A 13,219-nucleotide genomic window follows, 5' to 3' on the forward strand; every position below is an offset into this window, starting at 1 on the left:
ATCTATCTATCTATCTATCTATCTATCTATCTATCTATCTATCTATCTATCTATCTATCTATCTATCTATCTATCTATCTATCTATCTATCTATCTATCTATCTATCTATCTATCTATCTATCCATTCATCCATCCATCCATGTGACGCTGAACAGGGAAAGGCAAAAAAAACCAACGCACGACCGGTGAGAGCTGTCTCCTTCGTACTAACTCGACGCACTACTATGTGTCCGCGCCGCCCACTCACAGTGATCGAAAACAACAAAAAACTATTTATTATTATTTTGTGATTATGATGTAATTTGTTGCGTATGAAGTTGAATTAAAAAATAAAATGGAGAATGATTTAATTTGGATTAAAAATCTGACATGATGCAACCTGGCCTGTTTACTGCAGTCAAATCACCCTTCTCATGAATACAACAATAACAATAATAAAACAAAACTTAATACATCTAATAAAAACTGAATTCACCTTTCATAAAATTGTTCATTTGTACGTATTTAATTTATTATTATTTTGATCTTTAACTTTTCTGGTAGTGCAATTGACAATAGATTCTCATTTGCAATATCAACCTATCTGCAGACAGCAAAGGATATAGTTACATATTTAAAAGTTCAATTACAATGGTAATGGTTCAAGGAATGTCGGTGCGAATGGTCGGCCCCTATACATTTTCAGTTAACCAAATCTGGCCCGCTATGCAAAAAGTTTGGACACCTCTGGCCTGCACCATCGGCGACTCGCATCGCTAGGCCTGTTTTCGACCGGTTTTTAAACTAAAATACGTCACTTCCTCTGTGACTCGGCAGCACGTCATGTGACACACGAAAGCGGCCTTAAACAGGCCAGTTTCCTTGCATGGGTAACACATAACTATTTTTGATTTAGTCGTTTTTTTCCCACTCCGTTGTTTAAAAAAGACATTTGTGTCGGCAGCTTCGTAGCAGCTTTTGTGACGCCCACATTGGTCCACTTTCCACTACTGCAACGCATTTGACATTGCTTGACACGCCCACTCGTCCAGCCTTCGAACTGGCCATGGAGGACGCAGTCATTGAGTTTGGACACGGCCATGGTACCTACGCCGGAGCCCGAATTGTAATTTACTACTACTTTACTGTAGTTTTGAAAATTATTTTAAGCAACAAAACTGGCGAAACTGCAACCTTGCAGGTCAATGACGTGGCACGCTCTGTCTCAATTCTGCTAATTTCGTAGGCTTGTAGCCTGTGCTCCGAAATACCGCGTGCACTTCTATTGAGCATGGACGTGTAATTTGAGAATTTGGACAGGGCCTTCAAAAGAGGTGGAGGAGGAGCAGGATATTACGACACCGAGACACACGCGACAAGAAGGTCAAAAAAGACGAGGAAAATGTCGATCCCTATATTGCTTCTAAGGCAACTATGGACATCAAAGGTAATTGCCGATTCACGTCATCGTGTAATAACTTAATTTGTCAGTTGATATTCCCCACTAATCATATTGGGTTGATCAAGGCTTACATTCTTGGTCAAGTCCAATAAGATTTGCACTACTAATGTGAATTAAAACGACCACAGATAACCGTACATCACAGTTGTCATCTTTCTGTCGCATGTCACACTCGCACGCTTTACTTTTAATTTTCCACCCCAAGAACTACTTCTGGATCAAAAGGTTTTGTCGTTTTTAAAAAGGGAGGGTGTTGTTTCGGCACTCTGATTGGTTGTTGCTGCTGTCAGTTACCATGTCAAACTCATTTTTGTCGCGGGCCACATCGTAGTCATAGTTTCCTTAGGAGGGCCATGACTGTCAACGCCTGTTCTTATACAGTAAAATTAAAAACAGTAAAAACCTTTTTTTTAAGCATTTTAAAAAGATGAATGGTACTAATAATTCCCAGAATTTTTTGTAAAAGTGAAGACAATTTATAATTATAATTTTAGTATTGACACATGAAGTCGATGCACAATTTGTCTTCGCAGTCTACATAAAATGATGTGGTGGGCCGCATCTGGCCCCCCGGGCCTTGGGTAGAGTCTACACTGTAGAGACTACAGTCTTCAATAGGGTTGGCTATCATTGGACGATTCCGGTTCCGATTCTGCTTCTTCAATTCATTCCGGTGTAGGTACCACATCTACTCGGATGTCACGGAGAAAACTGTTCTAGATAATTTTATTCATGGTGTACAGTCTGGGATTATTAATTTACTGGACCCAATTAGTTAAATTGTTAATGTTTGGAAAAAATACGTCGCTATTGTGTTATTATTTTTAATCAAGCAATCTACCATTGACTCACTCTAAACGTAAGTTAACAACACAAAAACTAAAAACAAGAAGGCACAAACAATGAAGAAATAAGAGCGATGAATAAATCATAAATAAACAAACAACATAATAAGAAAAGGAGCAAAAATGGAGCAAGTGTGCATACAGCAGGCAGTCGGAACAGCGCAAAAGTACAGGACGTTACGCAGGAGAGGGGGAGAGAGTTCAGGATCCTAACAGCCTCGAGTATGAAGCTGTTGGTGAGTCTGGTGGTGCGGGAGCGCAGGCTCCTGTACCTCTTTCCAGAGGGCAGAAGATCAAACAAAGAGTAAGCGGGGTGACTCACATCACACACAATCGTGGTCGCCTTGCGGGTGAGATGGGAGGTGTAAATGTCCTTCAGGGAGGGGAGCGAAGCACCAATAATCCTACCAGCTGTGGTCACTATGCGCTGCAGGGCCTTCATGTTGTAGTCAGTGCAGCTGATTTGAAACTTAGTTATTTGTCAGTTTGTTTTGTAGCTTTTACTGTATATAATGTGAGGTCCTCATACAATGAATGTGTAAAATGCTGGCAACAAAAGTGAGTACACCCTAACTGAAAATGTCAAAATTGGACCCAAATGTCAATATTTTGTGTGAGATACTGAATGCAGAATTTGAAGAAAATGAAAGAGTTTGCATACTTTTTCCTCCCTCTGTATAGTTGTGATTTAGCTGAAACTTGAAACTTTGTCCGAGATTAAAATATTTCCTACTTGTATCAATGTTTGCGCTTTTTTTGTAGTGTTATTTGTTGAAGAGCTGGGGCACACTGAGGACCTGCATGTCAGCGTTGTGCACCACTCAGACTGGAGAGGCTCCAAAGAGCACAGCAAAAGGTATGTTGGAAAATTAACTATTTTTCAAGTTTGCTTTGTGTTTGCATGAGGTTTTGAGTATTTTCCGTTTTTAGATAAAAACACACAATTTACATAATTTTTGAAGATTTGGTCTACAGGTCTAGGTTTGGTTTGATATTTTATTTCTTGCAATACAGTGGCACAAAAGGCCAATGATGTACCGTATAGTCCGGACTATAAATTGCAGTTTTTTCATAGTTTTGCCGGGGGTGCGACTTATAATCAGGATCAACAAATGTTAGAGTTGTGCACACTCCAACTTATTTTGCAAGAACCAAACAGGAGATAAGGAAGTCGTTTTAAGCACCTGCAGGTGGAGAGTCCATTCGTCGCTTGTACACAGCGATGATCGAATGCAGTCTGACTCAGGCCTCCTGCAGGAGCATTTTTATTGAGAGAAACAGAGTGGGGGTTGAGAGTGGGGGTCTGAGTAGACCGTATGGGGCCGAAGCCCCTGGCCTGCTGATCAAAGCACAGCAGGGGGTCTTTCACGATGTTGTGTGAACAAAACAACTTTGATTGCTTCCTCTGCAGCTAGTCAATCAGTTCAAAAGATCTTAGCACTTTGTTCTACTACTTTTGTTAAGACAGGACAAGCGAGTTTAATTATTCCAGGTTACATTCCAACATAAGCACAGGATCAAACTACTCTATCAACCCTAACAACTTATATGTGAAGTTATTAACACATTTACACAGTTTTTTGTTTGTTTATTTCGAACATTAAAAGAAATACAAGAAAAAAAGTAAAAAATACAGAAAATGATAACTCCATAGTACAATAGAACATAAAAAAAAGAAAAATGATATTGCATTATAATTTCCCTTTATAGTCATTTTATATTCGTAAAATATATATTCATATTTGTTCAAAAGGGAGTAGAAGGAAGCCTACGCTTATCTTACTTATCGTACTTACTTACTTGTATAGTTGATCACTTCACATGTTATTTTCACTTTAAACCGCATGAGGTTGCACGAGGTCTGTGGAATAATTGGAACCGCAACTGACAATGAGTCTGAATCCATTCACTGACTTCCGGAGTCAAGAATTGTTTATAACACAGAGGACAGAGATTGACACAGAGGACGAAGATTTCGATGGATTTAATAATTTGGAGTAACACAGATGGTTTGATAAACTTATTTATATTATAGTTATTTGATATATAGTTTATATCTAGTTACTATATAGGCCTGTGGAATAATTGGAACCGCAGGTGACGATGAGACTGACGTCAGCGCCGCATGTACTTCCTGAGTCCGCAGCGGTGTTTTTTATAAGTGACATAGAGGACAAAGATTTAGATGGATTTAATGATTTGGAGTGACACGAATGGTTCGATAAACTTGTTATATATGTTATAGTTATTTGATATACACAGTGATCCCTCACCACTTTGCGTTTTGTTTATCGCGGCTTCACTACATTGCGGATTTTTTTTTCCAAATTAAAATTTAAAAGTCAAAATAAAACTTTCAAATTGAGGAAATGTGTCTAGCCTTTGGGACAATGTAGTATTGCTCCAAATGTTCGTTTACATTCCTTTAGAAGTCCGTTTTTGCGTGTTAGCACGATCGCAAATTAGCATCTTTCCGCTACCTTGTTAGCCTGCCCAGTACTTCTTGTTGGTGACCATACTTCGCGGATTTCACTTATTGCGGGTGGTTTTTGGAACCAATTATCCGCGAAAAACGAGGGATTACTGTAGTTTATATATCGTTAGCTAGGCCTGTGGAATAACTGGAACCGCAACTGACGATGAGTCTGACGTCAGTGCCGCATGTACTTCCGGAGTCAGCAGTGGTGTGGTTGGTGACATGGATGGTTTGATAAACTTATTTATTTTATAGTTATTTGAATAACTGTTTATGTTGCATCAGGCACGTTCTCAGTTCCTCGTTTGTGTTTATGTAACGTTAGCATACCGTATCGTTTAGCCTGTTGTTGCCTATTCATGTCTGTTCTTGGTGTTGGATTTTGTCAAATAAAGTTCCCCCAAAAATGCCATCCATCCATCCATCCATCCATCCATCCATCCATCCATCCATCCATCCATCCATCCATCCATCCATCCATCCATCCATCCATCCATCCATCCATCCATCCATCCATCCATCCATCCATCCATCCATCCATCCATCCATCCATCCATCCATCCATCCATCCATCCATCTTCTTCCGCTTATCTGGGGTCAGGTCGCGGGGGCAGCAGCTTTAGGAGGGACTCCCAGACTTCCCTCTCCCCAGCCACTTCATCCAGCTCATCCCGGGGGATCCCAAGGCGTTCCCAGGCCAGCTGAGAGACATAGTCTCCCCAGCGCGTCCTGGGTCGTCCCCGGGGTCTCCTACCGGTGGGACATGCCCGGAACACCTCCCCAGGGAGGCGTCCAGGAGGCATCCTGATGAGATGCCCGAGCCACCTCATCTGGCCCCTCTCAACGTGGAGGAGTAGTGACTCTACACTGAGTCTCTCCCGGATGACCGAGCTTCTCGCCCTATCTCTAAGGGAGAGCCCAGACATCCTGCGGAGAAAACTCATTTCGGCCGCTTGTATCCGGGATCTCGTTCTTTCGGTTACGAACTATAGCTTGTGACCATAGGTGAGGGTAGGAGCATAAATTGACCGGTAAATTGAGAGCTTTGCCTTTTGGCTCAGCTCTCTCTTTACCACGACGGACCGGTACAGAGATGCTGCACCGATCCACCTGTCGATCTCGCGCTCCATCCTCCCCTCACTCGTGAACAAGACTTGTATTGATTGTACTGATTAATGATTGTTTTTTATTTGACCTATACACTACAATTTCACATAGTTTAATATAAATATAAACAGAATAATTGTATTGTTGGATTTTGTCCACAATTTAGGGAGCGCGTTATCTGCGCCTCACGGCAAAAGCCATTGCCAATCACCTGTTATCCAATTTCCTCACTGCGTGCTCGTTTGATTTCTTAAGATTTAGGAAAATGCTAAGACACTGAAGCACAAATTAGACTTACACAGGTTGCTTGAGTTCAATCACAATTCTTGTTCAGACAGCTCTGTTTTCAGGAAAGTACAATACAGCGCTGGGCCCTTCAAGAGCGGAAAGTCTCCATTCAGAAAAGGCAACGTTCAAGGTTCTTTGGTTAGCTTATATCAGTTGCACATGCCAGTGTGGGCCGAGTTTGATGGGTGATGAGTCTTTGGGGTGGGGCAAGTTCGCCATGGGAGTGGGTGCTGGTTATGGGCGATTCGGTGTGTGTGGGGGCTGTTGTCTTCCATCCTGTCTTTCGGCCTTGGTGATCATCTTTGGCCGAGTCCTTGGCTGGCTCCCTCTGGCACCTGCTGGTTTTATCTCCACGTGACCTTCCTGTGAACATTCTTTTCCAATCTTGGACATATACTGTCGTACCTCATTCTTTCAATTTTGTCATTTTGTACGAAATTATGTTAGCTTTTGGCTGTGACATCATTAATCTATTGCTGTTCTTTTGATACTTTTACTTTTTCATACTCTTTGCTTATTCTTAGTTTAATCATGCTTCCATGCTTCAATTTATTGATGTTTGTTTGTTTGTTTATTTAGTTCGAACATTTAAAGAAATACAAGAAAAGAAAGTAAAAATACTGAAAATAATAACTCCATAGTACAATAGAGAAGAAAGAAAAGAAAAAAAAACATTGCGTTATAAATTTTCACTTTATCATAATAATCTTATTTGTTCAAAAGGGAGCAGAAGGAAGCCTAGGGTTATCTAGCTCTACCCCTTGTTTGCTTGATTCCGTCAAGATTTGTCCATTTTCAGATATACATATATATATACACATACATACACATATACACACGTACATGTACATATATATATATATATACATATACATGCATATATATATATATATATATATATATATATATATATATATATATATATATATATATATATATATATACATGCATATATACATGCATGTACACATACATACATACACATACATACATACACACACACATACACACACATACATACATACATACATACATATAGATATTATACATACACACACTTATACATACATACACCTCCTTTAGATAAATAAAAAAGCAGTTTAAACACCTCACAGCATGCTACGGTATCCCATCAGTATTTTGCCTTTATACATTTTTTTAAACTGAGGTAAAGTACTACAATTCTTCAGTTCGTCACTGCTGGTGTTCCATAATTCCACACCTTTCGCTGTTATACAATGCAACTTTAAAGTTGTTCTCACCAAATCTCTTTTAAACATAAGTGTTCCTCTTAAATAATAGGTACTTTCCCTCTACTCAAACAACCTCTGGATACTGTTTGGTAATTGATTATTTTTTATTTTGTACATGAGTTGGATGGTTTTAAAATCAACTAGATCATTGTATTTCAGTGCATTCAGTTTTACAAAAAGAGGGTTAGATGGTTCTCTGTAATCAACATTATTTACAAGTCGTATTGCTTTTTTTTGTAGAATGTAGATTGGATCTGTGTTTGTTTTGTATGTGTTGCCCCACACCTCCACACAGTACACAATGTATGGGAGTATGAAGGAGCAGTACAAGGAATATAATGATGTTTGGTTTATAAGATCTTTTACTTTATACAATACTGCCAGTGATAATGAGATATTTGATTTGATATACATTATATGTGGTTTCCAACTTAATTTTTTATCTATTAGCACTCCAAGAAATTTTACTTCATTCACTCTTTCTATTTCTATATTATTTATTGTAAGAATTTTGTCTGTGTTTGTCAGACGGTTTCCAAATATAATATACCTTGTTTCACTTAAATTCAATGTAAGTTTATTTGTGTCAAACCAACTCTGTAATTTTTCCATTTCAATACCCACAGTATCCAGTAGTTGGTCCAGGTCGTCCCCACTACAGAGCAGATTCGTGTCATCTGCAAAAACTACGGCCTTGAGTAACCTGGAGACCTTGCACATATCATTAACATACAAAATAAATAACAAGGGGCCTAATATTGAGCCCTGAGGAACCCCACACTTTACCTGCTTTAGTTTTGATTTGAAGTCCATTAATTGCACATATTGATTCCTGTTTGATAAATAACTGTTTAACCAAGTGAGTGGCATACCTTGTATGCCATATCTCTCAAGTTTTGTTAATAGTATTTTATACCGTAATTTCCGGACTATAAGTCGCGTTTTTTTTTCATAGTTTGGGTGGGGGGGCGACTTATACTCAGGAGCGACTTATATGTTTTTTTTCACAAATTTTTACTTGATCATTAAGACATCACTTACAAGTATAGTTGACCACTTCCCATGTTATTTTTAGTATAGTTGATCACTTCACATGCTTTTATATCTTTATCTTGAACATATTCAAAACATAAAAAATAGAGAAAACATCAAATAAAGCAATTAACACTTTAAAGCACCATATCCAAGTTCACTGTCTGCTGTATGTACACTTGCTCCATTTTTGCTCCTCTTATATTTATTATTATTTATTATTTGTTTATTTATCATTTATTCAACACTCTTATTTATTAATTGTTTGTGCCTTCTTGGGTTTTTTGTGTTGCTTGTATGCATATGTGTACTAGCTCACCGAGGGATGGTGGGAACGTAATTTCAATCTCTTTGTGTGTCTTAGTATATGAAAAAAAATCGACGATAAAGCAGAATTTGACTTTGATAAAACAACCAAAAAAATATATATTTTCAGACGAAACTGGATGAGGGCGCTCTAAATTTCACCGTTGGCCGTGACTCATCAACTGGGTGGGCTTAAGAAAAATGGCACCAAAAAGAAACTCATATTTTGCAGGTTACAAACTTCAAGTTGTAAAATATGCAGCTGAAAAAAGTAATCGAGCTGCAGAAAGAAAGTTTGGAGAACCGTGATGTACCAATGGATTACTATTTCAAGTGACGTCAGTAGCACGGCGCGACGCGGCGGTTGTTTACATAATGGACAAACGTATCCACGTAAGGACAACATCGGCATCATTAGCGGTGATCATTTCTAAGTGACATGGAGGACAAAGGGTTTGAAGGAATTAAGGATTTGGAGTGACATAGAAGGTTTGAAAAACTATTATGGCTTTTACGCACGCCCGGTCCTACTCTACTGAGTCGGGGGCCGGCGCTCGGCCGAGTGGCTGTCCGCGAACGGTGCATGGGGCTCGGACATGGCCATTACGCACGCCCGGTCCTATGCCATGGAGCTCTCGTGTGTGGAAGTCCACGCCGCCACACGCTTGGAAGTTTGTTTTATTTAATAAAGAGCCGTTTACCAAACCCACGTCTATCCTTGTACTTTGTTAACGCTACAATATAGTTATATACTAGATCTGTGGAATAAAGACGAGGCTGACGTCATGGCGCACGCGCGGCGATGTTGACAAAGGACGAGGAATTTGATCGATGGATTTAATGGATTTAAAGTGCACGGATGGTTTGATAATATTATTGGCTTATATTATAGTTACCGTATTTGCCGGTGTATTGGTCGACCTTTTTCGATCCAAAATCGACCGAAAAAAATCGACCTCGACTTATACACCGAGTCATAAAATTTAACTTCGTATTCATTGCTTCAAATGTGATGGTAACCAAGGCCGTTTCTCATGCATCTCATTGTGCGTTGCACTTAGAAAATTTGAGCCGGGCGGCGTGCGCGAGTGCGCGGCCCGCTGGAAGTCGAATGAGGCTCCGCGATCTCCTCCGCGGTGCTTATAAACAGCCGATCCGCTTGGCGGGGGCTATTTTCGGCCACTTGGCGCGTGCGCATGGCCTCCCGGATGTGCCGGGCGGGTGCACGAGCTTGCCGGCCGCTGGAAGTCGAATGAGGCTCCGCGATCTCCTCCGCGGTGCTTATAAACAGCCGATCCGCTCGGCGGGGGCTATTTTCGGCCACTTGGCGCGTGCGCACGGCCTCCCGGTGGTGCCAGGCGGCGTGCGCGAGTGCGCTGGCCGCTGGAAGTCGAATGAGGCTCCGCGATCTCCTCTGTGGTGTTTAGAAAGTTCCGATCCGCTCGGCTTGGAGCTATTTCCGGCCTCCCGGTGGTGCCGGGCGGCGTGCGCGAGCTCGCCGGCCGCTGGATGTCAAATGAGGCTCCGCGATCTCCTCCGCGGTGCTTATAAACAGCCGATCCGCTCGGCGGGGGCTATTTTCGGCCACCTGGCGCGTGCGCACGGCCTCCCGGATGTGCCGGGCGGGTGCGCGAGCTCGCCGGCCGCTGGAAGTCGAATGAGGCTCCGCGATCTCCTCCGCGGTGCTTATAAACAGCCGATCCGCTCGGCGGGGGCTATTTTCGGCCACTTGGCGCGTGCGCACGGCCTCCCGGATGTGCCGGGCGGGTGCACGAGCTCGCCGGCCACTGGAAGTCGAATGAGGCTCCGCGATCTCCTCCGCGGTGCTTATAAATAGCCGATCCGCTCGGCGGGGGCTATTTTCGGCCACTTGGCGCGTGCGCACGGCCTCCCGGATATGCCGGGCGGCGTGCGCGAGTGCGCTGGCCGCTGGAATTCAAATGAGGCTCCGCGATCTCCTCCGCGGTGCTTATAAAGTGCCGATACGCTCGGCTTGGAGCTATTTCCGGCCTCCCGTTGGTGCCGGGCGGCGTGCGCGAGCTCGCCGGCCGCTGGAAGTCGAATGAGGCTCCGCGATCTCCTCCGCGGTGCTTATAAACAGCCGATCCGCTCGGCTGGAGTTATTTCCGGCCACTGCGCATGCGCACGGCCTCCCGGAATTTGAACACATTTCGTCAATAAATTTCGCATATTTCTGATTGAATTTTGAAGTTTAATATAATGCAACAATTGAGCTCGACTTATACAAAGGATATATCATAAAATCGTAAATTTCCGTCGAATTTTAGGGGGTCGACTTATACACCGAGTCGTCCTATACACCGGCAAATGCGGTATTTGAAATATAGTTTATCTATCGTTATATGAGCCTGTGGAATATTTTGAAGTGCAAGCGCCCTCAGCCGCGCGCACCCATTGTTGACAAAGAACGATCGATGGATTTAATGAATTTGAGTGACACTGATGGTTTTATAAACATGTTATTCATGTAATAGTTGTCCTTAATCACTCTATATGTTACGTCAGGCACGTTCTCAGCTCTTTGTTTGTGATTGTCACGTTAGCATACCTATCGTTTAGCCTCTTGTTGCTATTTAATGAATTGGAGTGACACCGATGGTTTTATAAACATGTTATTCATGTACTAGTTGTCCTTAATCACTCTATATGTTACGTCAGGCCCGTTCTCAGCTCTTTGTTTGTGTTTGTCACGTTAGCATACCTATCGTTTAGCCTGTTGTTGCTATCGTTTAGCCTGTTGTTGCTCGTTCATGACTGTTTTTGGTGTGGGATTTTGTCGAATAAATTGCCCCCAAAATGCGACTTATACTCCAGAGCGACTTATATATGTTTTTTTTCACTTTTTGGGGCATTTTATGGCTGGTGCGACTTATACTCCGGAGCGACTTATAGTCCGGAAAATACGGTAATTTACAGTATCAAAAGCTTTCTTAAGATCCAAGAAGACACCTACAGCATATCGTTTATTTTCAATAGCTGTTGTTTTTTCAGCTACGAAATCTAACAAAGCCATTGTGGTGGTTCTATTTTTCCGAAATCCATACCGTTGGTCACATAGAATATTTTGTTTTGTGATGAAATCATCAAGCCTTTTATAAAATATTTTTTCTAGTATTTTGGAAAATTGTGGGAGTAAAGATATTGGCCTGTAATTTGAGAATATGTGTTTGTCCCCAGCTTTATATATCGGAATAATTTTAGCTGTTTTCATTTCACTCGGAAAAACACCAGGGATTTGTTGCAAATATGTGTTAGGGGTTTCACCACACTTTCAATAATATTTTTAACAAGTGACATATCTATTCCATTACAATCAGTTGACTTTTTACCTTTAAATCCTCTAACAATTTCTATTATTTCCGTTTCATCCGTTCCCCTTAGAACCATACTTTTGGCTATGGGTACATCCTTAATTAGGTCACTTGTACTCCCTTTTTTTGGTACTTCTTCTGCCAAAGTAGGCCCAATACCAACATAGTAATCATTAAACTCCTCTGTAATCATTGCAAGTTCATTTATAGTTATATTGTTACTGTTTACAAAGTAAGAAGGATATCCTGGCTTTCCAGTTCTGTTTTTAATAATTTCATTTAACACTTGCCGTGTTGTTATTGTGTTACTCTTGTTTTCCTCCAGTTTCTTGCTATAGTAGTTCCTTTTACTGTTTCTCATTATTTTGATCAATTTGTTTTTATAGGTCTTATATTTGAATTCAGCTTCTTTTGTTCTTATCTTTAGGAAATCTTTGTATAACAGTTTTTTTTTCTTGCAGGCGTTTAAGATTCCCTTTGTCAGCCATGGTTTTTCCACTGAATTGGGTTTGACCGCTTTCCTTACAAGAGGACAGTTTTTATCATAAAGTTCAGACATAATGGTCATGAATGTGTTGTAGGCTTCATTTACATCACCCACATATACCTTTTTCCAGTCTTGTTTTTGAAGATCATTTTTGAATGAGTTAATTGAATTACCAGAGTTCATTCTACACATTTTAAAAGCTATAGCATCCTTTTTTTTCTTTGTACAGTTCTGGATCACCGCCAACACTGGCAGGTGAATCATTTATTATCAGTCCAGTTTTTACTTTCTTTTCAATCACATTTGTACATATATTATCAATTATAGTGGCACTGTGAGATGTGATTCGGACGAGTTATTGCAGGGTAAAGACTCATACTGTACATTAAGTTAATGAATTCTGTTATTGGAGTTAGCTGAAGTGGGTTCAGTAGATCTATATTATAATCACACAGACATAGACCATTTTCGTATTGATTTTTCTTTTATACATTCTTGATAATAGTTCACTAAATGCCTCAATACTTGAACCTGGACATCTGTATACACAGCTTACCAGAATGTTTTTTGATGATTCCATTTCTATTTCAACAGTAATACATTCCATGAGATTATCTATTGCTTCCTGACTATGCAAGTTTGTACTCAACA

General features: G+C 40.8%; 2 long non-coding RNA genes across 2 annotated transcripts; one reads left to right on the forward strand and one right to left on the reverse strand.

Annotated features, from left to right (window-relative positions):
• Positions 1-809: 809 nt before the first annotated feature.
• On the forward strand, positions 810-1,378 carry LOC148394681 (uncharacterized). Its single transcript, XR_015859796.1, has 3 exons — positions 810-870; positions 945-1,106; positions 1,227-1,378. It is a non-coding gene; the product is annotated as an uncharacterized LOC148394681 (long non-coding RNA).
• A 4,799-nt stretch (positions 1,379-6,177) lies between these two features.
• Positions 6,178-13,206, reverse strand: LOC148394682 (uncharacterized). Its single transcript, XR_015859798.1, has 2 exons — positions 13,125-13,206; positions 6,178-6,926 (listed from the first exon to the last, which is right to left on the reverse strand). It is a non-coding gene; the product is annotated as an uncharacterized LOC148394682 (long non-coding RNA).
• Positions 13,207-13,219: the final 13 nt, after the last annotated feature.

Source organism: Syngnathus floridae, chromosome 8 (assembly GCF_059516105.1).
Source record: "Syngnathus floridae isolate MCC-2025c chromosome 8, RoL_Sflo_1.0, whole genome shotgun sequence".
In the NCBI taxonomy this organism is placed as follows: Eukaryota; Metazoa; Chordata; class Actinopteri; order Syngnathiformes; family Syngnathidae; genus Syngnathus; species Syngnathus floridae.